Source organism: Mustela nivalis (assembly GCF_964662115.1).
Source record: "Mustela nivalis genome assembly, chromosome: 14".
Taxonomy (NCBI): domain Eukaryota; kingdom Metazoa; phylum Chordata; class Mammalia; order Carnivora; family Mustelidae; genus Mustela; species Mustela nivalis.
In genome coordinates, this window is record NC_139033.1 from 58852106 (window position 1) to 58878503 (window position 26398).

A 26398-nucleotide genomic window follows, 5' to 3' on the forward strand; every position below is an offset into this window, starting at 1 on the left:
CTGTGCCAATTGGAAATCTGATAAGAATTCAGAGTAGGAGAAATGCATGTCCACCTGAGGTGACACCCACCTTTAGTGGACCCCTGGACACAAATCCGGATCCTGATGCTCAACCTGAGCCACGTCCTCATCTCAGCCCCCCGCCCACCCGGGAAGCTCACCAGTGTACCTTCACTTTGGTGCCGCCATGCTCTAGGACCTAACACTTACACTAGGTTGTGTTCTGAGAGGTATGTCCCCAAGGGTGTGCTTCTAATACCCCAGGGAGTGCACTGAGCAATACCTGAGGACTAAGCACACAACACGGAAGAACACTGCCATTTGGAACACCAGGAAGGTTTCAGGGCAGGAGAAATCTGAAGGCTAAGCTGGGCACATCCCAGAAATCCCCCACTTTCATTAACCCCCTGAACACAAACTCTGAGCCTGACCCTCATCTTATCCCTAAACTAACCCTAATCCCAAATCCTCAACTGTAACCTTATCTCCTAATCTCTAATGCCTAACCCTCACCCTAAGCAGAAGAAGAAATCTGGAGAATGGTAGAAGACATTTCAGACAGTTGGGCAGGTGGACACAGTTGAAGTGGGCCTCTGGCCTTTTTTAGAAGATGGAACTTGTAATGATCTCATTTGGGGTTATGTGGTGGTTCTGTAGGACACTGTCCCTGTTTGGGGTCCAACGCACTGAAGCATCCTGTCTGAAGTGGCTAACGGGGTAAAGAAATGACAGCTGGGGAGTCTGAGTGTAGAGATAAAGCACATTTGTGCCACTGTAACAAGTTGACTGCACGTTGAAATCCCTGCAGAAGAAATGACTCTTCCAAACATCCACATTAGCACTACGTCACAGTAGGAGAGAGGACATCAGACTTTGGGATGGAGGCCAAGCCCTGCCCGATCCAGTTCACCTAACATGGAGAGGCCACTCGCCCTTGCAGGAGGCCACATCTTAGCAAGAGACACGTGGGAGGATTAAATCAGGGGCCCTGTGTCTTGGGTGCAGTAGAAGTGGAGGGATTTGGAATTCCAATTCTCTATAACACTCTACCACAACCTGGCTAGAACTGTGAAAAAGCACGAAGGAAGCCTCAGCAAAGTGGACTGGGGACTCCAGAGGGGAAGGCTGGAAGGGAGAGCCTGCTGCTCAGTGTCCATGTGGCACCGAACATGACCCTGGTCTGGTGCAGACCCACACTCTGACCTCAACTAAGTCTTGAGCCTGGCCCTGACCCCAATCCAAGACCAGAAGCCTAGCCCCCAATCCAAACAGTGTTCACAAGAATCAAAAGGTAGAAACTGCAAATATTTATCAATTGTGAATGCATAAACAAAGTGTGGAGAAGGATTTGAATTTGGGTTCAGGTTCAGGTATCAGTCAGAGTTCTAGATCAGGCTTTGGGTTTAGGGTCAAGGTGAGGATTTTCAGTGAGGGGCAAGAAAACAGAGTTAGATTTTAGGGCTTTGGGTTTATGATTTAGGGTTAAGGCTCAGGGCTTATGGGATAAAGTTCAAGGTCAAATTTAGGGTTTGGGTTCATGTTGGGATTTGGGTTCAAGGTTCATGATTCCGAGTTCTTGTTTAGGGTTTAGGTTCATGGTTCAAGGCTTGGATCCAGGGCTTAGGTTCAGAGTCCAGGTTTTGGGTTTGATTTCAGATTTGGGATTCAGGGTTCCAGTTTGGGCTTTAAGGTCAGGTTAGGTTTCAGTGTTAAAGTTAGGGGTTAAGGTTAGCTTTAGGGATGACAGATTTTCTTCAGTTGTCAACATGGATACAAAATTTCTATTGGAAGTTTCTAAATCTTAAATGTATTTCATCTGGGTGTCAGGAGCTGGTTTGGAACTTAGGATCCCAATAACTTCCTACCGACAGCATTCTGGTCCTAGAGTCTCCCAGTCACACAGAAGCGTTTTTGTCTTGGCTCAAACATACCTATAAAGTGACAGTGTGTTTAAAAAAAAAAATACCCTTGGCAGAGAAGGGCAAGCTGCTGCCAAAGTTGGGCTGATTTCACAATGGTAGAGGCGTGAAACCAAATATCGGGGAAATGTTCATGGAAAATGAGACAGGAGACAAATAACTGGTCGACTCCTGATTCTTCCACAATAACAAAGACCAAGTTTCCAACAGAACTTGATAATGTTCCCTAGGAAGGCCTGTGGTGCTCATTACCAGTCTTGAAAGAGGGCCCCCTCCCCTGCCTTAAACTAAGAACCACAGGAGGATATTTCCTAATTTGTGTCAAAATAAAATTTTATTATTTGGCTGTTCCCGTGTACAATTTGTGGGAGCACTGACAACACTTTCCGTCCTCAAAACCTCATCAACACATGGGTCAAGGGCAGGCAATGTTGTAATGCACTGCTCAAGGAGGGCTATTAGAAACAATCAAAAGATATCGAATATGAAACCTAGAAAAACCACCCTTTATGGACACTTAATGAGGATCCCTAACTATAGGATCTAACGTCTCATCCTATGGAATTTGCCCCTAAAAATCATCAATAACAATAGCCTGTTGACCACTGTAACCATCTCACCATCGACCTCAGGGTTTGTAATACACACTCCAACCATTAGAGACACACTTCTCGGCAGCAGAACAGGACTTGCCCACTCCCGGTGGACCAACTCTTACAGTGAAGCCGAAAAACCCACTCCTTGGAAATCCCAGCCATTAGGACAAAGTCAAAGAAACCACACCCAGAACTCAATAAAGGACAGACATCTCGGGCGCCTGGATGGCTCAGTGGGTTAAGCCACTGCCTTCTGCTCAGGTCATGATCTCAGGGTCCTGGGATCGAGTCCCGCATCGGGCTCTCTGCTCAGCAGGGAGCCTGCTTCCTTCTCTCTCTGCCTGCCTCTCTGCCTACTTGTGATCTCTCTGTCTGTCAAATAATTAAATAAATAAAATATTAAAAAAAAAAAAGGATAGACATCTCATGAAGTGGATGCTGCAAATCACCACCACTCCCATAAAGTAACTCTATAGTGGACTCCAGGTCTGTTCCCTGCCCGCGATTACACGGGGCACCGCATTCTTCCAATACTCCATCCTGAGAACAAAACCGTGAACTGTCCTCATCAGTCCTGTGTGTCGGCTCACAGTGAGCCCTGCAAAAGCCAGACATCTTCTTGATAGCACTTAGCCTCTCATACCTATTCTAGCAGATGGAGAGTGCTGCTCACCCCAACTTCCATACCAGCGAGACAATACTTGGAACAAGTCTTGCCATACTCCATGCAAAAGGCATATTCTCCACCTGCAAAATGATGGACAGTGAAATACCATGGATTCCCCACACCTTCTTGAACCTAGGTAAGTAAGTAGGAGATACAGCTTGGCCAGAGCTATTTTCCCCAACCCCCTACACACACACACACACACACACACACACACACACACACACACCCTTCCCTTGTGTACTCCAGACCAGTTTCCATCCACTTTGCTCATTCCCAGCCATTGTTTCTGCAGGGTATTACAATAGTACTGAGGTGCTGGGACTGAGGTGCCAGGTGCTAAGCCAGCATCTTGGAGCCAATTACTATTAGAAATTAATATTCATTTTATTAACAGATGCATCCCAGAAGATCTTGCCACCATGGTCATTAGAAAAGTCATTACAACAGAGGTCCTAACAACCTGTGCCACTCTCCATGGATCTACTTCCTGGCTCCAGGGATTGGCTCATCTATGGACATGTGACCTGGTTCCAGCCAATGAGCTGGGAGGAACCTCAGATTTCAGCCTGCAGAGCCAAGCATGGGGTGGACCACCCAGGTCAGGGACTTTTCCATTCCAACTGCAGAAGTGGCCTAGGCCAGGCCTGTGTTAGTGCTACCGAGGGCCAAGGAAGCCAGGTGATCCATAATATTGCTGGGGGCTGAATCAGACTCGTCCTGAAACCCACATGTGCTAGATCCTCTACTAATTTAGGAGAACCCTAAATATGCTCTAAGTCTTGTCCTGAACAAGATGACCATCTGCATGGTATAGAACCCACAAGATATACCCTCCAGGCAATGAGGACATACTCAGCCAAACAATACCTACCTGGAATTCAACCATAGACAAATGTGTTGTGGGAAGCTCGAGGCCTACAGAGAAATTTGGGGGAATTCTTGAGACCTTAATTGATGTCCAATCTCACTATCATCTTTTTCTCCTTTAAAATGGAGGGGCCAGGGTCAAGTAAGATAGATCCTAGTGTATTCCCACTCCACCACTAGAAAAGAAGAGCCCTCTCCCCCATCATCCATCATGTTGCAGATCTGGGGTGTGGGAAACTACTACCCATGGGCCAAATGGGATCTCCCCCCATATTCTATCAATCAAGTGTGGCTGGAACTTTAGTTATGGATGGTCTGTGGCTGCTTTTAAACCACAAGGTTAAGAGTGGAGTCGTTGTCAGAGACACCACATGGACTGTAACACCTAACAGAAAATCTTTACAGAAGACTACAGAAAAGTCTATGCCAATCCCTGGTCTCAAAGATCCTAGGATCATTTCACTTCTTTGAGTAGAACATAGATCCTTCTGGGTATAATCTAATTTCTTTGCCCCCAGAGACAAAGACTTCATCCTTTTAGCCAGAACTCCATCTCCATCCTCCTCTATTTATATCTCGAATGGCATGTCTATATGTCCGCAGCCCAATGGAAATTCACTGTAGTTTACATGGTAGTGATGCTCAGAAACAGAGGTGTGTGAACCTGTGAGTGTGTATTTCCTCTTAGTTAGCCACAGTGTGCAAGGATAATACAATACAGTAACATGGTTTCTGTCTCACAAGAATGGCCACGCAATGTGGTTCCATAATGATCTCAGAAGAAAGCCACCTTCATAGAACAAATATCATCCAGAAGGACTCCCAAATCCCTTGTCCAGACACTATGATCCACCAATGCTGGGGGCACACAGAGGGACAAAGACTCCCCCTGCCCATCAGGGTTTTAAAGGATGCCTACTGCTCCAGGACAAAAGATCCCAAAACCATTCATCCACCTGTCATCCAGTCAGGCATCTGTGAGAGAGATCGACTCCAAGCAGAAAGAGTAGACCAAGAGACAACAAATGACAGCCTTGTGTGACAAATGCCATGACAGGGGACACTCAGGAGGACTGGGGTGTGCAGGGCTGGCCAGACTGAGGTGCTCCAGGTGGATGATCGCAACTGTGTCACTAAGAGGGATGATCGGGAGGACTGGGGGTGTGCAGAGTTGGCCAGACCAGGAGTCAGGGTGACCGGGAATGCTCCAGGAGGATGCCCTAGCTGTGCTTTTGTGTGGCTACCTGTGTTAGTGTGACTGGGCATTGGCCAGACAGGAAATGACAGGGCAGGTGAGGGGAGGTGCCCCTAAATTGTCTTCTGCAAGGCAAAAGTTCGGTAACAAGATTTCTTTCAGTACAATTTCATTTCACATGCATCTATGAGTCCCTAAAGCTGATTGTGCAGAACACGAGGTACGTAGTTAGCCATTGGTTTCAAGGCTGAAATGCTGTGGGCAGAGCACACTTGATATTTCCTTTTGCTGCTTTCAGAGTAGGATGACTTTTCCTGCCTTCATCTCCCACCCAAGAACAGGGAACAAAGGCAACAAAAACCCGCACTTCAAAACATCAACAGAAATCTGCAAACCCAAGTTCTCCCAGGAGCTAAAGGTTCAGGACCAAGGTGACAGAAAGGGGAGGCAGATAGCAAGGAACCAAAAGAATATGTCATGTGTATGTGAGCTGGCCCACTTCTCTACCTGTTGGAAGCAAACCATGCCTGATTGGAGGGAGTCACACCTGCACCTGGTCCATCTGTTTGCTGCCTTTGAGCAGAGCAGAGGATGTGCTGAGTTGGGTGTAGGTGTCGGGGGGAGCTAGCCAGCTGGCCACATATGCCATCTGCCAAGTACCTGTAGGACCAGCATCTGGTCCTCAGCTAAGATGAAACAATAATCATGTTTAGTTACCTATTTCCCGGGGCAGGTAATGTGCTCAGTGCTTTGGTGATTAAGTCCTCTCCCATTTTATTTTTTAAAAACACTTTCGGCAGATAAGACTGACATACAAAAAAGCTGTCCATAGCTAATGTATGCAACTTGACCCTGGCCCTAACCCTAATCTACTTAAGTTATACTCAATTTAGAATATCACTCATAAATTGGAGGATGGTTTTAGGAGCTAAGGAATTCAGGGACCAACCTTCTGTCTTATTCTCCCTTGAATCTGGTTAAGTCAGAACACATTCTGCCACATGATTATCTGGAGAGTGGCCACACGGGGGCAACAGTGAGTAAAATATTGGCACAAACCTCACTCCAAAGCCAATTCTTCCCTCATCCTGTCAAATCTTGTTCATTCAATGTTTACAGATCATTGTTTAGATTATGAACAGTGAGACTTTGTTGAATTTTTTAAAAAACAAAACTAATTCTTTCAAGCTGTTAAGAATAGAAGATGTTTTTTAAAATCTCAGAGTTGACGAGAAGATGAAGGCCCAGGGGCCTGGGAAAAGGCTATAACTATCGGATCTATTCAGGTCTACATAGGAAACAAGGATGACTTGAAAAGTTTTGGTACACAATGTTTATATGCCCTGCTTGGGAGTATTTCCTCAATAATATTTATTCTTTCTATGCCTGGAATTTCACTGAATTCTCATATTTTACCTGTTAATCTTACCCATAGGAGCCATGGTCCCTTTCCATCTAGGATCAGCACCTATGCATTCAAGAGAGTATAAGTAGAGATAGATGCCATGTCATCATCCAGAAAGCTATTACTGTTTATGTCTTAGTATGAGATGTTCACAGAGGGTGGGACACATTTCAGAGCAGGTTTGTTCTCTATCCTGGATCACTAATTCACTGGTCATTACTTGGAATCATTTGGCTAATAGATTCCTTGTAGACAAGCTTGCTTCCAAGCACATCCATGGAAGGTGCAAAGGTGAGTGGGCTCAGTGTAGGACAGGAAGAGGATCAAGTACAGACAAGGGTACAGTTCCTTCCCTTGATCCAAGAACTGCCTTGGGTATCGGTATGGGAGACAGAGGCAATGGGAAAACACCAAGCTCACCAGCTGAATGCAGGAAGTACAGGTCAAAGGATCTTGTGATGTGGGGCATGGTGACTTCTCTGAGCTACCTCTGAGAGGGAGGGGGGAAGGAATGAGAAAGAGAAACTGCCTACACCTGGCACATGCCACTTGCCCACCTCTCTTGGAACACCTCCATTACAGTGGGCTCAGGATACCTAAAAGGCATGGGAGGTTTCCACCTCCCCCCCAAGTCTCACACAACCTTTCTCTGTCCCTATGAAGTCATGGTCTGCCCTCACAAAATACCCCAGGAAACTAACCTTTAAACTGAATGCTCCCTTCACACTCTGGTTCAAATCTTGTCCAACCACAATAGTATGAAAGTAGAAATTAATCACAAGAAGAATATGGGACAGTCACAAATATTTGGAAATTTAACAACCTGCAAGTAAACAACAAATAGTCAAATAATAAATCAAAAGAAAATTTAAAAGTACCTTGAGACAAATGAAAAAAGAGAACCTATGAAAAGTTATGGGATGTAGCAAAAGTAGCTCTAAGGGGGAAGTTCATAGAAATTTGGGTCCTCATCAATCTATCTGAAAACTCTCCAATAACCAACCTAATATACACAGGAAAGAAGTGGGGGAAAAAAACCAAGCAAAGCCCCAAATCAGATAGAAGGATAATAACAAAAAGGAAAGTGCACATAAATCCAATGGAGACTAAAAAGACAAAAGAGCAAGGAAAATATAAGTTGCCCTTTTTTGGAAAGATAAACAAAACTGACAAACTTTTAGCTAGACTCACAAGAAAGAGAGAGGGCTCAAACATAACCAGGAAAGAGAGAGAACTGATTCCTGTCTCACATCAAAATCCTAGAGGAGAACACAGATAACAACCTCTTCAACCTTGGACACTGCAACTTCTTGCAAGACAGGTCTCTAAGGACCAGGGAAACAAAAGCAAAAATGAACTATTGGTACTTCATCAAGATAAAAAGCTTCTACGGTTAAGCCGCTGCCTTCGGCTCAGGTCATGATCTTGGGGCCCTGGGATTGAGCCCCATGTCGGGCTCTCTGCTCAGTGGGGAGCCTGCTTCCCTCTCTCTCTCTGCCTGCCTCTCTGCCTACTTGTGATCTCTACCTGTCAAATAAATAAATAAATAAAATCTTTAAAAAAAAAAAAAAAGCTTCTACACAGCAAAGGAAACAATTAACAAAACTAAAAGGCAACCTACAGAATGGAAGAAGATATTTGCAAATGGCATGACAGATAAAGGTCTGGTATCCAAGATTTACAAAGAATTGTTCAAACTCAAAGAAACAATGAAACCACTCAAGAAATGGGCAGAAAACAGGAAGAGACACTTTTCCAAAGAAGACACACAAATAGCCAACAGACCATGAAAAAGTGCTCCACATCCTTTGTCATCAGGGAATTCAAAACCACAATATGATACCACCTTAAAGCAGTTAGAGAGGCTAAAATGAACAGGACAGGAAACAATAACTTTTGGCAAGGATGTGGAGAAAGGGGAACTCTCTTACACTGTTGGTGGGAATGCAAGCTGGTGCAGTCCCTCTGGAAAACAGCATGGAGTTTCCTCAAAAAGTAAAAAATAGAGTTGGCCTACATCCCAGCAATTGCACTCCTGGGTATTTACCTCAAGGATACAGATGCAGTGAAAAGAAAGGGCTCATGCTCCTCAATGTTCATAGCAGCAGTATTTGCAAGAGCCAAACTGTGGAAGGAGCTGAGATGTCCTTCAACAGAGGAATGTATAAAGAAGATGTGGTACATACATACCATAGAATGGTATTGAGCCATCAGAAGGGATGAATGTCCACCATTTGCATTGACATTAATGGAACTGGAGGGGATTATGCTAAATAAATTCAGTCAAGCAGAGAATAACAATAATCATATGGTATCACTCATATGCAGAACACAAGGCACAGTGTAGAGGACCACAGAGGAAGGGAGGGAAAACTTAATGGGAAGAAATCAGAGAGGGAGACAAACCATGAGAGACTCTTAGTCATAGGAGACATACTGGAGGAGAGGTAGGTTGGGGGGCAGGGTAACTGGGTGATGGGTATTAAGGAGTAACCATGTGGTGATGAGCCCTGGGTGCTACATGCAACTAATGAACCATTGACCATTATATCAAAGACTATACCTTGGCTAACTGAATTTAAATTAAAAATGTAAAAAACTTAAAAAAATAAAAGAGTTATTACAAAGAATATCACAAAAATGCAAAGGATCTTTAGAGAGTACTATGAGCAAGTAGAGGCTGATACCTTGGACAACCTAGAAGAAATGGATAAGTTCCTAAAAACAACCTGGAATGAACCATGAAGGGGTTCTGAACAGACTGATCACTAGTGAGCACAGAGTGTGGACAGAGGCCAGGGAGACATGAAAGACTGACTGCTTTTCTATGAGGATACACTGAGGAGTGGGGCCCCGAGCTCTCAGCTCCAGGGCTAGAGATAGGGAGACCATGATGTTCATTCTCATCCCAAAACATTGGGATTATTCTCTGAATATTTTCAGACCATAATACTTTGAAAATGAAAGTTAATCACAAGAGGAAAGGTGAAAAGAACTCAAATACATGGAGGCTAGAGAGCATCCTACTAAAGAATGTATGGGTCAACCAGTCAATTCAAGATGAATTTTAAAAATTCATGGAAACTCAAGAAAATGAAAACACAACTGTTCAACATCTTTGGGATATAGCAAAGGTGGTCCTAAGATGGAAGTATATAGCACTACAAGCCTTTCTCAAGAACCAAGAAAGGTCTCAAATACACAACCTAACCCTACACCTAAAGGAGCTGGAGAAAGAACAACAAAGAATGCCTAAACCCAGCAGGAGAAGAGAAATAATAAATATCAGAGCAGAAATCAATGAAATAGAAATAAAAAAAAAACAATAGAACAAATCAACGAAACTAGGAGCTGGTTCTTTGAAAGAATTAATAAGATTGATAAACCCTGGCCAGACTTATCAAAAAGAAAGGAGAAAGGATCCAAATAAATAAAATCATGAATGAAAGAGGAGAGATCACAACCAACACCAAAGAAATACAAATAATTTTAAGAACATATTATGAGCAACTATGCACCAGCACATTTGACAACCTGGAAGAAATGGATGCATTCCTAGAGACATATAAACTACCAAAACTGAACCAGGAAGAAATAGAAAACATGAACAGACCCATAAGCAGTAAGGAGATTGAAGCAGTCGTCAAAAATCTCCCAAAAAACAAGAGCCCAGGGCCAGATGGCTTTCCAGGGGAATCCTACCAAACATTTAAAGAATAATTAATTCCTGTTCTCCTGAGACTGTTCCAAAAAAATAGAAGTGGAAGGAAAACTTCCAAACTCATATTATGAGGCAAGCATCACCTTGATCCCAAAACCAGACAAAGATACCATCAAAAAAGAGAATTACAGACAAATATCCTTGATGAACACAGATGTGAAATTTCTCACCAATACTAGCCAGTAGGATCCAACAGTATATTAAAAGGATTATTCACCACGACCAAGTGGGATTTATTCCAGTGCTGCAAGGTTGGTTCAACATCTGCAAATCAATCAGTGTGATACAATACATTAATAAAAGAAAGAACAAGAACCATATGATACTCTCAATAGATGCTGAAAAAGTGTTTGACAAAGTACAGCATCCTCTCTTGATCAAAACTCTTCAAAGTGTAGGGATAGAGGGTACATACCTCAGTATCATCAAAGCCATCTGTGAAAAACCCACAGCGACTATCATTCTCAATGGAGAAAAACTGAGAGCTTTTCCACTAAGGTCAGGGACACGGCAGGAATGTCCATTATCACCACTGCTATTCAACATAGTACTAGAAGTCCTAGCCTCGGCAATCAGACAACAAAAATAAATTAAAGGCATCCAAATTGGCAAAGAAGTCAAACTCTCACTCTGCAGATGACATGATACTTTACATGGAAAACCCAAAGACTCCATTCCAAATCTGCTAGAACTTGTACAGGAATTCAGTAAAGTGTCAGGATATAAAATCAATGCACAGAAGTCAGTTGCCTTCCTATACACCAACAACAAGACAGAAGAAAGAGAAATTAAGGAGTCAGTCCCATTTACAACTGCACTCAAAACTATAAGATACCTAGGCATAAACCTAACCAAAGAGGCAAAGAATCTGTACTCAGAAAACTATATAGTACTCATGAAAGAGACTGAGGAAGACACAAAGAAATGAAAATTATTCCATGCTCATGGATTGGAAGAACAAATATTGTGAAAATGTGTATGTTACCTAAAGCAATCTACATGTTTAATGTAATCCCTATGAAAATCCCATCCATTTTTTTCAAAGAAATGGGACAAATAATCCTAAAATTTATATGGAACCAGAAAAGATCTCGAATAGCCAGAGGAATATTGAAAAAGAAAGCCAAAGTTGGTGGCATCACAATTCTAGACTTCAAGCTCTATTATATATATATTTTTTTATTTTATTTTTTTTTAAAGATTTTATTTATTTGACAGACGGCGATCGTAGAAGCAGGTAGAGAGAGAGAGAGGAGGAAGCAGGCTCCCCGCTGAGCAGAGAGCCCGATGCGGGACTCGATCCCAGGACCCTGGGATCATGACCCGAGCCGAAGGCAGCGGCTTAACCCACTGAGCCACCCAGGCGTCCCTTCAAGCTCTATTATAAAGCTGTCATCATCAAGACAGTATGGTACTGGCACAAAAACAGACACATAGATCAATGGAACAGAATAAAGAGCCCAGAAATAGAACCTCAACTCTATGGTCAACTAATCTTTGACCAAGCAGGAAATAATGTCCAATGGAAAAAAGACAGTCTCTTCAACAAATGGTGTTGGGAAAGTTGGACAGCCACATGCAGAAAAATGAAACTGGACCATTTCCTCATACCACACATGAAAATAGACTCAAAATGGATGAAGAACCTCAATGTGAGAAAGGAATCCATCAAAATCCTTGAGGAGAAAACAGACAGCAATCCCTTTGACCTCAGCTGCAGCAAATTCTTCCTAGGACCGTCACCAAAGGCAAGGGAAGCAAGAGCAAACATGAACTATTGGGACTTTATCAAGATAAAAAACTTTTGTACAGCAAAGGAAACATTTAGCAAAACCAAAAGAAAACTGACAGAATGGTAGAAGATATTTGCAACTGACACTTCAGATAAAGGGCTAGTCTCTAAAATCTATAAAGAACAAATAATCCAATCAAGAAATGGGCAGAGGACATGAACAGACATTTCTTCAAAGAAGACATCCAGATGGCCAATAGACATATGAAAAAGTATTCCACATCACTCATCATCAGGCAAATACAAATCAAAACCACAATGAGATGCCACCACACACCAGTCAGAATGGCTAAAATTAACAAGCTAGGAAATGACAGATGCTAGTGAGGATGTGCAGAAAGGGGGACCCTCCTACACTATTGGTGGCAATGCAAGCTAGTGCAACCACTCTGGAAAACAGCATGGAGGTTCCTCAAAAAGTTGAAAATAGAGCTACCCTACAACCCAGCAATTGCACTACTAGGTATTTACCCTGAAGATACAAATGTAGTGATCTGAAGGGGCACATGCACCTGAATGTTTATAGCAGCAATGTCCACAATAGCGAAACTATGGAAAGAACCTAGATGTCCATCATCAGATGAACAGATAAAGAAGAAGTGGTATATATATATATACAATGGAATACTATGCAGCCATCAAAAGAAATGAAATCTTGTCATTTGCGACAACGTGGATGGAACTAGAGGGTATTATGCTAAGCGAAATAAGTCAATCAGAGAAAGACATTTATATGATCTCCCTGATATGAGGAAGGGGGCAACATAGGGGGTTTGGAGGGTAGGAAGGGAATAAAGTGAAACAAGATGGGATTGGGAGGGAGACAAACCGTAAGAGACTCTTAATCTCACAAAACAAACTGAGGGTTGCTGGGGGAGGGGGGGTAGGGAGAGGGTTATTTGGTTATGGACATTGGGGAAGGTATGTGCTATGGTGAGTGCTGAGAAATGTGTAAACCTGGTGATTCACAGACCTGTACCCCTGGGGCTAATGATACATTATATGTTAATAAAAAAATAAAATAATTTTAAATAATTTTTTAAACGAAAAGAATAGAATAGAATAAAATAGTAAGTGTGTACAGCACACTTTTATCCAAGTAGAATTCCTTGTTCTTTCCCATATGAACAGACCTGCATTGCCCATACTAATGACAGGCACAACAAGTTCAGTCCTCATTTATATAGTTGACCTTATGTTTTTCCTTTTGGTATTTGTATCTCAAAGTCAATGTCTCAATTGGTTTCTTAAAATAAGAAGAATAATAATGACATGGTCATGTAAAGGTCTGGATCTCCATGACCAGATAACATGGTTTTGGTTCAGGTAAGGATGAAGACACAACCTCTTCCCAAGAAGTAAAGCCCACACCCTGAGGGAGACTGACACGCTTCACAGGTGATGAATTCCTTTGCTCCATGGAGTTGTCTGAGTGCAAAGATTACAGGCACCCTCCAGGGTTCATTCTGTTTTCTTCATAAATTCCCCAGTTCATGTCACAAGTGATCCACCAGGTCAGATTTCAGAACCCAGGATGGGCCATCAGGTGAGCAGCCACACACACACACACACACACACACACACACACACACACACACCACTTCCCCTGTCCCCTACCCTCACCAGGGAAGGATAACAGGGGCTTGTGTTCCATTGGGAGCACAATGAGCCACTCCCCGGGCTCCTAAACACCCTACATTCCTCCTCAATTTCTCCCCCTCACAAAGGACACTGTACCCTGTTACAGCTCTAGGCTATGCTTTACTTTTAAAAATAATTTCTTTTTAAAAGATTTTATTTATTTATTTGACAGAGAGAGACACATCAAGGGAGAGAACACAGCAGGGGGAGTTGGAGGAGAATCAGGCTTCCCACCAAGCAGGGAGCCCAAGGTGTGACCCAATCCAAGGACCCTGGGATAATGACCTGACCAAAGGCAGTTGCTGAATGATGGAGCCACCCAGGCACCCCTCAAAAATAATTTTGAATACTAGAAAGTGGTTCACAGAAGAGAAAAACACAAACCCCCACAGGAGATTCTTTGATTATTTCAGAAGACTATTTTCCCATTGTTTAATGAAAACAGGGGAGAAAAACACATAGACTTTCCCTTCCACTAGAAGATCTGATTCACTTCAGTGATTGAAAGAAGAGCAGGAAAAGAGAGGAACAGATGTTCTGATGACCCGTCATTCCAACCATCGAACTTTTGAAACTTCACCCACATGCAAAGAAAGAAGCACAAACCAACATCTGGGCCTGGCAACCTGGAAAAGTCAGAATTGGAATGACAGGGACAGACGATGTGGTTATGTGTGTTTGGTGAGGCTGGTGGCATGGACGAAGGTCCTCTGCCAGCTCTCCACCTGTGCCTCACCTGTCCTCAGCCAGGAACATGCTCACAGCCCTGACTTGTCACAACAGTCACATGGGAGACACATAGCCACCCCTGCAGCCAGCCCTGCCCACAGCCTCTTGCAGAATGCACTCAGCTTTCCCCCTGAACCCCTATCAGCTCTAGGCAGACCTGGAACTCCCCTGTCTGCCGCAAAGTTCTAGGACCCCCTCTTCTTCCAAAATTATACTGGCCCAAGACTTTCATGAGAAAGGAAGAAGGCTACCTTCTGAATAGTTAACACCTCCTTTCCTCTTCTGTCATATTTGTCTCCACTTACCTTTCTTTCTTTCTTTCTTTTAGATTTTTATTTATTTATTTGACAGAGATCCCAAGTAGGCAGAGAGGCAGGCAGAAAGAGAGAGAGAGGAGATAGCAGGCTCCCTGCCAAGCATAGAGCCCAATGTGGGGCTCAATCCCAGGTCCCTGGGATCATGACCCGAGCTGAAGGCAGAGGCCTTAACCCACTGAGCCACCCAAGCGCCCCACTCCACCTACCTTTCTACCTTGGCAAACATAGGTCACATAGCAATGGAACATGAACAGGCTCTGAGATCTGAATTTTTCATTGCAGCTTTCCAAGGACTACTTATGCAATGAGAAACTAGTTTATCCTTCCACAGTGTGTTTGAAAACTATCATCTACAGGAGAGTGAAAATCACTCCATTTTTACCTCACTCTTTGTGAAGCAGAACATGGTTTTCTTCATTGACTTCAATTCCAATTCATTTCCTTGCAGTTGTAGTTCCTTTGCTTCAGGGGTAGGATTTAGTTTAGTAATTCCTCACCTGCATACAACAACCAGAGTTCATCACAACAAGTGCCCCCCATAATAGCCATTGCCTATTTAACTCCCCACCCCCAACACCTGCCCTCAAGCAACCCTCAGTTTATGCTCTAAGGTTGAGTCTGTTACCTCATTGGCCTATCTTTCTCCCCTCACTATGTTCATCTGTTTTCTTTCTGAAATTCCATAGGAGTGAAGTCATAGTGTATTGGTCTTTCCTTATGATTTTGCTTAGCTTAATCCACTCTAGATCCATCCCCATCCTTGCACATGGTAAGATTTCATTCTTTTTGAAGCTGGGTCCTATTCCATTGTGTGTGTGTGTGTACACATACACACACACATATCTCCCACATCTTCTTCCTCCAGTCCCCAGTGAATGGACATTAGGGCTACCTCCATAGTTTTGTTATTGTTGGTAATGCTGCCATAAACATCATGGTGCCTGTACCTCACTGAATGTGCTTTTTTTTTTTTTTTTTTGTCCTTTGGGTAAATACCTAGGAGTACAATGGCTGGATCCTAGGGTTTTCAGTTTTTAGCTTTTGGAAGAACCACCAGACTCTTTTCCAGAGTGGCTGCAACAGCCCGCATGCCTACCGACAGCGCAGGATGGTTCTGCTTTAAGCAGAACATTAACTGCCAGCAATTTCCTAAGGAGGAAATGGAAAACCTATGAGATAATCTGACTCGCCCAGTGTCAGGCAAGCAGTTATAGGAATTCACCCCAGAGTTCCTGACGCCAAGTCCCTGGAAGCCACCAGAATGTATCTGTACAGGAAAATTCCCAAAGACTCTCCTTCCGACTTCACCACCAATGAAACTACAGAGAAAACATGGCATGTCGATCTATCTAGATGATACATTTAGTGAAACTACAAAGTCAAACTTCAAATTTTAAGTTGTGAAAATCTCTTTAGAATCATTTTGAATTTTCCCTCTGCCCTCATTGGCATACCTTTGTATGCCAGAAGTGAACAGAGAAAATGGAGTCCCCTGCCATGTTCTACCTGCAGGGAAACTCAGGAACCCTTGCACCCACTCTAGATTGGTGACAGCTGCTTCAGTTTGACTTTGTCACTCTGCTAGAGACAAGAGAAAAGCCCAGGCAGTTTGGGGTTAAAGAGAAGTTTTACCTCCCATCCTGAAATTGATGTGACATTGAGCCCAATGTAGCTGCTGCTTTCTTTGAATGCTGACGTCCTGTGACAAGCTGCATGACTGACTCAGATGTTGATTTCAAAACTTCAGGTCTCGTGGAGCCAGAGTGGAAAAGGATTTTCAGGTGGGGACAAGCAGGCACCTCCGACATAAAGCCTGCACACCTGCTCCAATTCCTGGGAGAATGGGAGATACATGTTTGTTTCTTAAGTGGTAATTAGCTTCATTCTAAAGTTGACCAATGCTGTTGTCCTTTTTGGAAAAACAAAGTTACTCTTCCAAAAAAATACCAACTCATTGGTTTTAAATGCAACATGAATTGGGTCTGGTTTATCCCTGGTTCCAGACACCCACCAGGAGGACCCTCCTGCACCATCCTGATGGCCCATTACCACCAAACTTGGAGACATGGGGCACAATTCTGAATGGGTGGGCAGCTCCAGGGGTTGTTACCACCGCTCTTGAGCCTGGGGAAACAGAGACTATACAGCTCATCACTCCCTCCTGTACAAACAAGCTTCAGTGCCTCACCTTTCAAGGTCTCTCACCCAGCACCTCGCCACTGCCCTCAGTGCTGATTGGCTGCAATGTCTCCTCTTCCAGTGTCTTTCACATTGCAGTTCTCCACTGCATCCAGTGGTGGCAAGCAGCATTGCCATGCCTTCCAGTGACTCTCACACTACAGCTCACCACAGCCTCCAGGGTGTGAACCTTCACTGCTGGGCCTTCCAGCATCTCACAATGCACCCCACAACTGCCTCCACTGGTCTCAAGCTGCACTGGCACGTCTTCCACCGTCCCTAAGACTGCAACTCAGCATTGCTTCCAGTGGAAGAAAGCCACACCGAGTGGCCTTCCTATGTCTTGCACTACGTCTGTCCACTGCATCCATTGTCTGGAAGCTCCAGCAGCACATCTTCCAGTGTCTCACGAGGAGCAACTGACCACTGCTTCCCTTGGTGGATAGCTGAATTGATTCATCTTTCAGCATTTATTGCACTGGAACTCAGCATTGCCTCCAGTGGTGGAAGGTTGAATGATGAGAGCTGCTTGATGGCATGGAAGTGAAGAAGTCTGTCACTGAAGGCAGTCCTTAGCTGCATTGGGAGAGCTGCTGGGAGACTGCAGCTTGCAGGCACTGGAGGCAGTGTTGAACTGCATTACAAGACCCTGGAAGAATTGGAAATGTCAGTTCCCGCTGCAGTTCAGCTGCAGCGCGAGGGATGCCAGAAGGATTTGCAGTACTTCCGACGGCCATGAGAGGTAGTGTTGAGATGCAGTGCAAGACCATGGATGGTGTGGCTGGGTAGCTTGTCGCCATTGGAGGCTGTGCTGAGCTGCCATGGGGGACACTGGAAGGAGTGACAGTGTGACAGTAAAGTATCCCGCCACTGGAGGCACTGGTGAGCTTCAGTTTAGGATGATGCAAGGAGTGGCAGTGCAGTTTCCTTTTTTTTTTTTTTAAGATTTTATTTATTTATTTGACAGAGATCACAAGTAGGCAGAGAGGCAGGCAGAGAGAGAGAGGTGGAGGCAGGCTCCCTGCTGAGCTCGATCCTAGGACCCTGAGATCATGACCTGAGCTGAAGGCAGAGGCTTAACCCACTGAGCCACCCAGGCGCCCCAGCAGTGCAGTTTCCTACCACTGGAGGCACTAGTGAGCTGGAGGGAGAGTCAATATCTGTTTCCACCACTGGAGGCAGTGGTCAGCTGTAGTGGAAAGGATACCAGAATGCTTTGCAATGCTGATTACCGCCACTGGAGGCAGTGGTGAGCCATACCTTGAAAGGTACAAGGAGGCATGACACTGCAGCTTGCCTCCGCTGGAGGCAATGTTGAGTTCCAGTGTGAGATGCTGCATAATGCTGCAATGCCCTTTCATGCCACTGGATGCAGTGGTGAGCTACAGTGTGAGATGCTGGAAGGTGGGGAAATGTCAGTTCCCATCACTGGCAGCAGAGGTCAGCTGTAGTGAGACTTCTGAGAGACTCCAGAAGGTTTAACAGTGCTTCTTACGGCCACCAGAGACAGGGTTGAGATGCAGTGTAGGACCAGTGACTGTGAGGTTGTGCAGCCTGTCACCACTGTCTTCAGTGCTTGACTCTGGATGGAGTGGCAGTGTCGGTTCCCACCACAGGAAGTATGAGATCTCAGTCCAAATCTCATGAGAACTCAAGCAGTACTCATGAGATTTTTACCCAAATATCATGAGAATTCATTTCAAATATGAGATGAGAACTTATTCCAAAGCTCAAGAGATCTCACTTGAAGTCATCTGAGAACTCAGGCAATTCTAATGAGAATTCTACCCGAATCTATTGATGTGGGTAGAATTCAAATGTTGGAAAAGAAAAAACAAAACTGGGGCATCACGTTGCCTGATTTTAAGCTTTACTACAATGCTGTATTCACCAAAACAGCATGGTACTGGCACAAAAACAGACACATAGACCGGTGGAACAGAGTAGAGAGTCCAGATATGGACCTTCAATTTATGGTCAAATAATCTTTGACCAAGCAGGAAAAAATGCACAATGGAAAAAATACAGTCTCTTCAATAAATGGTGCTGAGAAAATTGGAACAGCTATGTGTAGAAGAATGAATTGGATAGAAATCTCATAAAAACCCATTTCAAATATTGTGAGAACTCACAGACATCACGCGGTATCTGTCCAAATCCTGTGAGATTGCAGTCCAAATCCCATGAGAATTTACTTCAAAGCTTGAGAGATCTCAGTCCAAATCTCCTGAGAACTCAGGCAATTCTCATGACAATTTTACCCAAATATATTGATTTGAATAGAATTCTCAAAAAAAAATTGGGTAGAAACCTTGTGAGAAGTCATTTCAAGTATCGTGAGAATACAGAGACATCGCATGACCTCAGTCCAAATCCTGTGAGGTCCAGTCCAAATCGCATGAGAACTTATTTCAAAACTTGACAGATCTCATTCCAAACCGATTTGGGCAGGAAGCTGATGAGAATAGACGATTCAGCCTGCACAGCTGCCCAGTGTTTGGAGTGCTTTCTCACTAGGATCGTATTGTGACCATCTGGGATTATGGGCTGGGACCATGGGGATCCCCTGAGGACCCCCGTTGAGGCAAGCTCTCCAGGGGCAGAGTTGAGGCTGGTTGTCAGGCTGAGAATCAGGCTCTGGGTTTGTGGCCCAGGGTTGGGGGGGCACAAATGGTGGGGGTGGCCTCACGGGGTCATGCAGGTTTATTCTGCTCTGAGGGTTTTGCAGAGTTCCAAACAGCACAGTGACTTCCTGGGTGGCAGGCAGAGTCCTGGGGTGTGGCTAAACAGTCTCCAATCTGGAGGGCTTGGGGGCCAGAAACCCAACCTAGGGTTAGGATTAGGGCCTAGGGACATGGCAGGCCCGATCTGACAGTGCTGAGGAAGGCTCCCCAGGGGGCTGAGTAAAGGGAGAGGGTGGCCAGCATTCTGAAGTGATTTGGGCTACCCATGTGCCTGGCATTTAGAACACTTTCTCACACAGTTCGGGCTGTGACCCCTGGGGACCATGGGCCAGGCCCAGGTGACTCCCCTAAAGGCCCCCTCTGCCAGAAACAAGTTTACCGGGGGTTTCTGGCCAATTCTCATTAACTTTCTGCCCAAATGATATGGATTTGGGCAGAAAGCTCATGAGATTCAGCTGGCACTGTTTGGCGATTCAGCCACACCTGCCTGGTATTTGGAATTCTTTCTTGCTAGGTTTGTCTTGGGACCATCTGGAATCATGGGCTGGGTCCAGGCGGCTCCCCTGAGGGCTCCTCCTGACAAGAGCAACTTGTGGCAGACTTGAGAGCAGGGGTCAGGTTGAGCGTCAGGCTCCGAGTTTGTGGTCCAGTTGCGGGGGGTGGAAACTGACAGTGGGGATGGCCTTAGGGAGACATGCAGGTTTCTCCTGCTCTGAGGGTTTTGCACATCTCAAATGGCATGGTTTCCTCCTAGGTGGCAAGCAGAGTCCTGGGGTGTGGCTCAGTGGTCCCCAACCTGGAGGGCTTGGGGGCAAGACATCTGGGGACAGAAGCCTAAAAACCCAACCTAGGGTTAGGGTTAAGGTCTAAGAGCATGGAAGGCCTGATCTGCCAGCACTGAGGCATGCTTCCCAGGGGACTGCAGGCGTTCTGAAGCCATTTGGGCCACATGTGCACCTAGTGTTTCGAGTGTTTTCTCTCGAGGTTCAGGACTGCAACAGCTCAGGAACAGGGACCATGCCCAGGTGCCTCCCTCAAGACCCCTGTCACCAGCAGGGAGTTTGCTGGTGGTTTCTAGCCAATTCTCAGGAGCTTTCTGCCTGAGATATTGATTTGGGTAGAAAGCTCCTGAGAATTGGCCTGTGTTATGCAGAGATTTGGGCTGTGTTTGGAGCGCTTTCTTGCTAGGTTTGTGTTGTAATGATCTGGGACCCTGGGCCGGGCCCATGTGGCTCCCCTGAAGGCCTCCACTGAGGCAAGCTCGCCAGGGGCAGAGTTGAGGCGGGGGTCAGGCTGATTGATTGGTAACCTTGGTCTTAGCCAGATGTTGTTTCCCATCTTCTGGGGTAGGGGCCTGTTGCACTCATTATCAGGAATATTTGTACTACCCTTGCCACAGGGCCAGGCTAACTAATATGCTCAGGTTTGCTCTCTGTGCCTTTTGTTCCCTGAAGACTTTCCATATAGCTTTAGAGGATGGGAATGAAAATGGCTGCCTCCCAATCTCTGGCCTGGAGGAGCCGAGAGCTCAGGACCCCACTCCTCTGTGAGCCCTCAGAGAAAAGCAGTCAAGCACTCCTGTCTCCCTTTTCTCCATCCGCACTCCATGCTCACCCAGCCTGTGACCCAGCATTCCTATCTCAGGCACACGACCCCTTTGGGGTCTCCAAACCCTGTTGCCTCCTGTGGGGCACACTGGCTCAAGGCTCCCTCCCCTACGGTTTATCTTTCTATATAGCACCTCAGATTCACTTCTCTGCTTGTTCTACCTTGCAGAAAGTGTTTGCTTTTCTATTTGTAGAATTGAAGCAATTATTTTCTTAGTTCACCAGGTGAGTTGGCAAGTGTTCAGAATGATTTCATAGCTATCTAGCTGTCTTCCTGGGACCTGACGAAACTAAGGTCTCCTTTGCCATCTTGGACTCCTCCAAAAAAAAAAAAAAAAAAAGTTTTTTGTTAATGTGGTAGGTGCCCACCCTTTCTAGTGTAATTGTTATTATGTGTGTGAATCTAGTTATCTCTTGATATTTGAGGGCTCTCTCTATGTTTTGCATAATGGAAAATAATTTTGTTTTTATTAGAAGCTTAAGACTTGTAATACATATCAAGGAGCACATGGCATAATTCTGCCCACAGGCCTTTACTTATAGCCTTAGTTTAGTAAAACTCAGTTTGAGCTTTATTATTTCTTGGTTTCCTGCACTGAAATGTAGTGTTTTATCTTAAAACAATCTAACAACCTCATTTTGTTTAAAAAAAGAAAAAATTCCCTAAAGCATTACAAATGTTAAATTAGGTTTGCTTTCTAAAATTTGAGTGGATTATAACCTCCAAGCCAATATGAGTCAATTGTAGCAGCTATTTAAATACATATTTGGGAAAACGAATGCTTTTTAGGTTATATTTCTGGAAGGTTAGAGGAGAACCTTGTAATAGTTGCCTCTGGACTAGAAAGGGGCGGGAATACATGTGGGACAGGAGGAGGGGGTGAGGGGAGTCTTCCTTTTACTCTATATTCTTTGTCATCCTTTATATATCAATCCACGCAAATATCTTTATTTTTAAATTTTCAAGAATTAAAAACAAATAAAAGCTAATTTCCAACCTCATGCCAGATATTTTAATTAAGAGCATTGAGTAGGGAATCATGAATTTACATGAATTTACATTATTGTTGTAGAATGTAATGTTCAATTATATTAATGTTGTAATGCAATGTTCATTTCTTTGGTTTCCTCAGGAATGTGACATTTTTATGAATGCAATGATAACATTTAGAATTATCTCCAGAATGAATGCATGATATCAATATTTACCATTTGTCACTGGCAGTTATCATAGTCTTCACATCAACTAGATCAACAATCTAGTTTTTGCCTCTAAATGACATTTTTTGGATCCATTCCCCTTGATAACAAAGAACTCAAGTATTTTCACAGAGGTTCTCCAGAATTAAGTAAGTGAAATGTAATTGACATGTGTACAACATATGGTTTCGATATTTGTATACACTGGGGAATGGTAAGTACAGGCTTCTAGTTAAGGAAGGAATAAGTCACAGTGATGATAGGTACAGCAAAAGGAATATAGTCAATGATATTGGAATCACTGGAATTGGAAGAGTCCCATTTCATTCATTATACAGAACAATTTAGGTTTCTTCGTGTCAGTTTTATTGTATATTGGGCATTTCCTAAAGGTAATACAACCAAAATGACCCAGCAGAATTTTTGAGCCTGTTGTACTCTTCATAAAGAATTTTACTCTGCTCATTTACATTTCATTTCTCTTGATGTTTTTCAATTTTGTTCTCAATATCCATGCATTTTCAGCAATATCTCACTTTTGTGTTGCTTCCAATATAGACCTCACTTGTATATTTTTATTGCTCGTTTTTTTTCATGTCATTCTCATCTCATTCTTATGGTTTTATGTCTCTTGTCCTCACTCTCTTGTTCTGTAGAGGGGATTGCTTCATTAAGTGTTTTCTAATTTGATGGATCTATGTTTGGTCACATACTCTGTCTGCTCTAATGTCTGCAACATTATTCAGGTACTTTTTTTTGTTTTTCCTTTTTCCTTCTAGTATATCTATCTATCTATTTATATAGGTAGATATATATAGATACATGTAGTATCTATATATATCTAGATATATATCTTTATATATATCTATGTGCGTGTGTGTGTATATATATATTCTAGTCTGGTTTCTAAAGTCATCCTCAAAAGAAATGAGTTCCTGGACCAACTAGGTTGCGAGAGGCTCATGGAGAGAAGGTCGTGTATATTTGTTAATGCTGAGAGGCAATCATTTTGTGTGCATATGTGTGTGCCAATAATTTTCCTTATAATCAAGGGTTATATATATGAATAATTTTAACCTTTGCTGTTTTGTAGCCAAGATTAATAACTGGGGAAGTTCCTTGTGAATATTTGCCTCTACTCTACCTCGTTGTAAGATTTTTTTCTTTCAGAAAAGGCTTGTTGGTGTAATTTCTTGTGCAGCCCTACCTTCTCTGTTTTTCTTAGATTCAAACTCAAGAGAGACTCTCATCTTGACTTTCTGGTTATCCTTCAATATGTCTGCTGTTCATTATGAGACTCTTTTTAAAGCTTATTTTTCTTTATTCAACCATCAACAGTTGGGTCTAATCCTTTGTTAAAGAGTGGACGAGCTTTGGCACAAAATGAGGTTTCAATTAAAAGGAAAGGCTTGATTCCACTCCTATTTTTAATTCCCATGCTTGCATGGCATCTTGGGTTAGTGTTCATACACAATCACAGGGAAACTGACTTTTCTGCTGAATTTTTAAGATGCATAATTAAGTACTTAAAAATTAACAGTACTAGGGCGCCTGGGTGGCTCAGTGGGTTAAGCCGCTGCCTTCGGCTCAGGTCATGATCTCAGGGTCCTGGGATCGAGTCCTGCATCGGGCTTTCTGCTCAGCAGGGAGCCTGCTTCCTCCTCTCTCTCTCTCTGCCTGCCTCTCTGCCTACTTGTGATCTCTGTCTGTCAAATAAAAAAAAGAAATTAACAGTACTTAAGAATGAACAATTCAGGACTAAACAAATTAATAAAAAGATAACACAGAAATAGCTTTATAATAAAATTTTAGAGTAACAAGATAAAATAAATTTTAAAAATATTCTTATATAATAAATGAGAGGTAAGCATGATTTCTTTAGAAAACTATTCCTTTATTTTGAAAAATAGAATTGTCAACTCAAGGAAGGTTAATTAAAATCTAGGAAATGTCTGTCAGCCAAAAATGAAGTGTACTTCAGGGAGATTCAAAACTCCTTATTAAGATTTAATATTTTAAAAATTGGGACTGTCCACATAGTAAATTTTTTATGCAGGCATATTTCACATTAATGTATTGAATCAATCAGAAAATGGATAATTGCAAGTCAGGTATCACATGTAAAATAAATTATTATTGCTAATGTAATAATATAAGTAACGTAATATAATAATTCTTATGTTTCTATGTATCTACACAAATACTCATCTATCTATTATAATTATTTTAAAGTATAAATTTAGGGGGTGCCTGGGTGGCTCAGTTGATTGGGCAACTGCCTTCGGCTCAGGTCATGATCTGGAGCCCCAGGATAGAGTCCTGGATCAGGCTCCCTGCTCAGCGAGGAGCCTGCTTCCCTCTCTGACCCTCTCCTCTCTCATGCTCTCTTTCTCTCACTCTCTCTCTCTCAAATAAATAAAAATAAAAAATATTAAATGTAAATTTAGTTCTGTTGTGTAGGAATTTGAAATTGGATACTTTTCACAAACTCACATTTGTCAGTTATAATTATTTTTATTTCATTTATTTTTTATAAGGTTTATTTATTTATTTATTTATTTGAGAGAGAGAGAACACAAGCACCAGCAGGGGGAAGGGCAGAGGGAGAAGGGGAGAGAGAGAGAAAAAAATTCTCCAGCAGATTACCCATTTGAGCGCAGAGACCAATGAGGGGCTTGATCCTACAAGCCTGAGACCATGATCTGAGCCAAATTCAAGAGTTGGATGCTTAACCAACACAGTTACCCAAGTGCCCCAGTTATAATTATTTTTATAGGTGAACTTAGAGCCATCATTTTGAACATGATGATCAATTATAAATTTATATCTCCAATCAAAATTTCTCTCTGAGCTTTAGCCCTAGATATTCAAACTCGGCCTGTTTTGAGCTATCCCACCCTCCCCCAGCTTGAGCTCCTCTCTTACCTCACTAGGCACTATGCTTCAGAAGCCACACACCAAAGCCAAGGCGCAGAGACTTGTCCCAAACTTCTTCCTCTCCCTCATTCTCCACAGCCAATAAACTGTCATGTTTTGTTAATGCTATCTCCGATCACATGAATTTGTCTACCCCCAAGCTCCAGGCTTCTGTGATGACTATACTGTTTTGCTACAAAAGTTACCTAATGGGTCTAATGCTTACATCACCCCACCTCCAATCCAGTTTCTCAATTATGGCCAGAGTTTTCTTCTAAAGTGCAGATCTGATCAAGTAATTGAAAGTATTCTGTGCAACGTCTGGGAAGCGTCCTTCTTCGGATGGGATGTGCCTACTTCCTTCTCTCCCATTACTCTTGCTAAAGGCCAGGATGCAGACTAGGCTGGCTGGGGCTAGAGCAGCCATCTTCAGCCACAAGGTGGAAGCCATGTATTGAGAATGGGTCGACTAGTTAGGAGAAGCCGATAGTCCTAATATAGTCCTAATGACTGCAGCATCTACACAGTAGCCTGGAATTCTTGGACTTTTGCGAAAAAGAAATGAACTTAATTTTTATTTTAAGACATTGATATTTTTACTATCACCCTAATAAATCTGTATAGGCATTACCAATAAGTCTGGTTTGATGTGTCATAGTATATTGTTTATGCCCAATTTCTAATACAGCAGTTAATTCGGTTGGGTTTAGCATTGCTCTTGTAGGCCAATTATCCCCCCCAAATTCTCCATCTTCCGTACTCAATTGTTTGAAGTCTTATTTTTGAGCAGGTCCCCTCCACTATCTCTAAGGATGCTTTTCTACTATAAGGCCATCTTGGTTGTGCTTGTCTGGAGAGCCACTGCTCTCACTTCTGCAAACACGTCTGCCATTGGGCAAGTAACACACTTCTCTGTGGCTGCAGCTTCTCCCACGCCACTTGATCTCAGTGTGAGCCAACC